This window comes from Branchiostoma belcheri, unplaced genomic scaffold (assembly GCF_001625305.1).
Source record: "Branchiostoma belcheri isolate BF01 breed outbred unplaced genomic scaffold, Haploidv18h27 scaffold1, whole genome shotgun sequence".
Taxonomy (NCBI): domain Eukaryota; kingdom Metazoa; phylum Chordata; class Leptocardii; order Amphioxiformes; family Branchiostomatidae; genus Branchiostoma; species Branchiostoma belcheri.
In genome coordinates this window covers 1,923,568-1,929,318 of record NW_017802379.1, presented here as the reverse complement: position 1 = coordinate 1,929,318, position 5,751 = coordinate 1,923,568, and positions in this window count along the sequence as shown.

Here is a 5,751-nt window from a genome sequence, read left to right as displayed (position 1 = left end):
CGCCTTCCCAAGCCGCGCCGGTCCGGTGGGAAGCGACTCCTGTCACTCTCCAGCAGGCAAGAGATGTTCTATTTGTTGTTCTTGTTTGTGGGGGGATGGGAAGATATCCTCCTCGGGCCGTTACGACCACACGGTAGCTCCTATAAAGTGGTCGCCATAGTAACGCACAAACGGCACTCCCTGTAGTCTTCAAGCAGACGTGTAGTGCCGGTTTTATTACAATTTGCTGCTCTCAATGAGCCTTTGCTACAAATTCTTGTCTCTACCCGTCTTTTGAGAAGACATAGACAATATCCATCAATGGGCAGAAGTTCTAAAACTCAGCACAAAGATGTGTGAAAGAAGCCAGAGTCATACATTTACATGTGGATGCCTTCCCTTCATGGTACTGTAGTGCCCCTACTTCAAACGTTCCTCGTAATCTTCCAGAATTTTTTTTGCTGACAGTATCAAATGAATCCCGTTAAAAACGCCTAAAACACATAACAAATAAACCGAATCCTAAACTTCTGCTTGGAGAGTAGTTCCTAGAGTTTCTCTAGACAAACTTCCCCTTGACTCGAGATTGATGACTGCAGGCGAGGAAAACGGCTCTTTGTCCGCCCTGTCAGTTGCCATTAGAACGTGTGTTGGGGTTTGGGAGAGACCAGGGGGGAAGTTTACAATCCAAATCCGGCTGCGGGAACCATCAATCTTTTCCTGGCAAACCAGATCTCTCTGATCTCCAAGCAGATACGTAGAAGGCTTCCGCTTGTGTTTTTCTACTTTTCTTCTGTAGTGTTATTTTTGTCTTGTTGTTCTTTGTGGGCGAAGTGAATTGTTAACGCAGCACGTCGAGTGAAAATGCGCAAAACGTTGCCGAAATAGTTACAATCGCAAGCAGAATTCTTACACCTGCCGATAGTCCTTATTGTGTGAATGAACACGTACCTTTCACAAATTTCACTTCAAAAATAAACATTAGCACTCAAAGTAGAAAAGTATGATAATCTACATCATCCCTGCGTCTGGCGTCTACTTGGAGATCAAGCGAACATAGGAGACCATCAATCGTGAGACGTCGATGGTCGGAAGAGATAGCGCGCGCGCTGCTCCATACACGGGCAGCAGACCAGCACAGGCCCCACCTGCACTAAAGCCCCTCTATCTCCCGATTGTCGGCTAAACTGATTACGCAAACTATTGTCTATGGATTAATCAAATCAACACTCTCAAGTACGGCTTTTACAGGACTCTTCAAACAACTTGGCTTGGGTTAAGGATTTCTTGGAGAGTTTTTTCCGGTGATTAATCAGCAGTATGAGTCAAGCATGGTGGTGCACACACTGTGTTACAGGTCGTGCACTGGTCATTTAATATTTGCAAAGTGATTTCTAGTATCTAAAACTTCAAACACACCACTATCTTTTACACTCAGGGAAAGATGTCTTCTGAAATGATGCTGGTATTTACGATCAAATATACATTTTTTAAAGGAGAAATAGTATGTGCCATCACAAAAAAAAAAAAATTACTATTCAGTTTTTTTCATATCGTCTCTTTGATGAGTTTTTAGCGTACTAACCAGTGACAAAATTTCAGCACTAGCACTTGACACGATTAAAACCTTAGAAGAAGACCCTGCACACTCTCAATTGTCTCTTGTTGTTTGTCTTAGTCCGGTAGATTAAAGCTGTCCAGTTGATCTTCTTTGTGATTTAGATCCGCGGGTTGGGATTTTAAGGAAGTGCGATTTTGATGGGATTAGAAATCAAAACCAGCTCGACAGTGATATTCTATCCCTGAAGCATTCACTTTGTTTAGCCGCAACTGATACGTCTGGAAATAGAGAACATTTACGTCAAAATCATTTAGAGGAAATTTCTGAAATAATAATTGTTTTGAAAAAAATTACGTCAGAGACATTATAAGAAAGTATATATTTTCAGAACTGGCCGGATTCATATATATTATCTATGTAAATTTTTAGTTCCCCTTGGTTGACTTGAAATAATGCTCAACGCATTCAAGTGTCAACGTCGTTTAAAGTAACTTTGCAGCACAAAATGTGTATAGGAATTACCGATTGAGTGTTGTATTTTTTTTCAGAATCCATTATTTGTTACTTGTCCGTGCACACAGTACAGTATGGCTATGCAGCACTCTCCAAGCAGAGGTTTGGGTTTTGGCTTATTCCTGGCGTGTTTTAAGGCTTTTTTATCGGGATTCTTTTTTTGCGTTGAATATTTTTGGGCCCAAATTCCTAAAAACACGCCAAGAATAATTCAAAACCCAAACCTCGGCTTGGAGAGTACTATGCAGTTACCTGGGCTGCATTTTGCCGGCAAGTTAGCCGAATCAGACCCGTCCTTTCCTACCCCTCATTACTCGGCGCCAGTTGCGCTGATTCCGGTCCGGGATCTCTCCACACACCCGAGCCCCGGCCTCCCGTGGATTAGCCCGCTTGTCGCTGCAGTAATGACCCCGAGGCTCGTAAACTTGGTGGTCCCGAACTTGACATTTCGTTTGGTAAATCCCCCGCCTTCAATTTGGTAATGACATCATCTGGAAACGATTTGGCGGGAGGTAAACAGAAGATCCGGGCTGCTACTGTCTGGGGGTGTTGTAGACGCTTTGTTGTGGTGTGTAGAAGAAGATGGACCAGTTTTGTTTCACGTCTTTTTCAATTACACACAAGTATGTAGACAGATAGACAGATGCACTATGTACAGTTCCTTGTATGTATAGTTCTTTGTCTTAATGAAGAAGTAAGGTTTTGAGGCTTTCTATAATTTCGCACGATATGTAGAAAAATCTTATATCTTATTCCAGTTCCATTAGTATCTACTGATCTAGCTAAGACCTGAAAAATCATGATCATACACAAATATGTTACAAACAAACGTCAGTGATAGTAACTGTCTTTGTATGTGATTTACTACTCGTCCATAGATGCACCAGTGTGTTCAGGTCCGGTTCGACAATGTTGAAAGCATCGTCAACATTCAATAAACACGTACATGTGCAGATATCATGGTCACTGCTTCAGCGACCGTGAAAAGGACTGGAGCTAAACGCCCCTGTCATTGTTTGACATTGACATTGCTAAACAAGACTCCTCGTGAGCGCCAAGCCACCCGGCTTCTCCCTGTTGACAGAACAACTCCCCAAGAACGCACTCACCGCCGCGCTGGTGGTGGTTTGTGTTCACAAGACAAGGGTCTGTGCGAATTATCCGGGAGAGATTTCTGCTTAGATAATTCTCACAGACCCTGTTGATTTATAATCTTCGATGCCAATGTGAGAGTTATGAGAGGAACGTTTGCCCACAAATTATGTTGTCTCTTTTTGACGGGTTTTGGGGATGATAGTGAGACTTTCGTGATGTAAGATCATGACCAGAGCCGGAGGCACTTCTACCTAACAACTTTTGACTTGCTCGGTGGCCGAAAGTCTGGGATTCAACGTCTCGACGATTCAACAAGACAGCTTTAACCGTCTAAAAGCTCCAAGTAGATATTGAGAGAAAATTTCTAGGATGCAACTTTTCTTTCAGTCAATTTCGTGTTGCAGTCTCCTGAAAATGGGGCCCAAGAAAATGTTGTTTGAAAACGTTAATGAAACATTGTAAAATTGGTCTGTTTTATTTCTGACAGTTTACGCCCGTCCCGGAAATGGCTCCTACAATTAAAAGCCACTTGTTTGCTGGTCGTTGTTTGTCAGTTTACTCCTGTATTTGCAGTTGTGATTTACGTCGAGTTTTCCAAACGAACTGCTAGTTACGGATGTAAAAGGATTCGCCTCAGTAGCAGGCATTGAGAAAATCATTTGTCAAGTCAATCAGGACCGGTCGCGCCGGGTTGCAACGAGGCATGTCATTGGCACCGCCACGTTCTGTCGCTAACGACTCTGGGAACAAGATTGATGAGGTCCGCACGGTGCCGTCTTGTAGTGCCCAGGGTTCTTTGCCACACGTGCTGACCATGTGGTGAAATCTGCCACCAGAATTATAGCCAAGTTGACGGGAGGGTTGCCTGCGGGTCGCGTCCCCCTGGGCTTCGAACCCTGCACCCCTGATCCCAAGGATGGCTGGTGATAACTCGTTCAAGGGCAAAGTTCTTGCGGTTTGTGAAAGAGATAAGGTCAAACTTATCGTCTTTCGAGTCGAGATCAATCACTGTTTGTCAGACTGAGATGGAGAAAACAGATCGTCTGTGTGATGTTACCTGCAATGTGATCTAGTCTTTAATACGTCGATGAAGGTTAGACATCCAGGTAATGAGATTCTCGAGCAACCAACTGGATATGATTTTGGAGTTTCCAAAGTCATACCCAGTTGCTTGAGTAACTGTTTTTGGCGTACCTAGTCTTTAATAGTTGATCTTATATATTTTCTATCAGCTTGAACGTCTTATACCTAGCGCTGTCGTGTGGAATTAATGACGGTTTTGCACAGACATCCTTGAGAGGAAATCACACTGGCGGTCCAGCCCCGAGATCCGGGAAGAAGTGGATCTGTTTCTCTCTAATTAGCCTCACCAGCTTCCTACAATCCGCCGACAGAACCCGACACAGGCACCCTCTCCCCGGGCCGACCGAGGGGTGGTCTGGTCAGTCTCAAGTACAGGCTTATCTCCAGACAGGCACCTGAACCCGCTACCTGGGGCGATCCCCGTTCTGTCTGATTACTTTGAGGACCCTCCCGCCCTGTCCACAAGTTGTCCGTCGTTGTCAAGTCCACTTGTGAGACCGTTTCCTTCCACAAACAACCCCCTTATCAAACCCGGCGCGCGCCCGCGGCCAGAATACAGCCTACCCGCTGTCGCTTCTGGGTCGAGACGCCAAACGTGTTGTCTTAAGCCATCCTCCAATTTGTCAGAGAAAACTTACAAGGGTGGGCAGTAGGCAGACGCGAGCGGGCCCAGCTCCGGGCGTGAGAGGTGGTCGGGGCAGTGAAAGACTACAGCTGTTTACGCCGTGTCCATCCAGCCAGCTACCGTGTTTAGAATCGCGCTGAAACCTCAAGGACCCTCCGTCTTGGTCCAAGACCGAGGAAGTTTACGCCGTATCATAATCAGGCGCGGACAGACACAAGGGCCGGGCGCGTCGGACCGACCACGAGTGGCCAGTGAGGACGCGTTATCCCACACTAACCAGGCCCAGCGGGCAGGTGCTATTAGGCAGGACTAAGTTAGCTATATGGACAGGTCCATGGTCTGAAGAGTGAGCTGAGTGCGGATGAAAACAAACTGCAAGATGTCAACGTATAAACGGATAAGAAAAGAGATAGCAAAAAAACTAACTTGTTGATTGGTTATGATACTGTAGTGACGTCGGTTTCCTTTCCTTGTGAAGAAGCGAAGCGAGATTTCATGAAAATGGAAAAGTATATGTGGAAAAAAACAAAACCACCTTAACAACAAGATAAGAACATAAGATAAGAGTCGAGGAAGCGAAATTGTGGTAACTTAAGGGCAGTCTGTGAGCATTGGACAGAGTTGTGGAGCAAGATTTTTAATTTCAGGAAAATGGAGAAGTCGTGCGTACATGGATGTTCTCCATGAAGTGACTTTTGCGTGCCTCCATCACGTGAGACAAACGGTCCTTCCGGCCGTCCTGCCGCCCGTCTTGTCGTCAACTTAAAGCGTACCACATGGGCAACACGGATCTAAAACTTACAGCGTGCTCACGTGACGTCCGCCATTCTCAGGTACGGTTTGGCAACCCCCCCAACAAACATAGTTATCTCTTTTCTTGTCAAACCAACCAGTC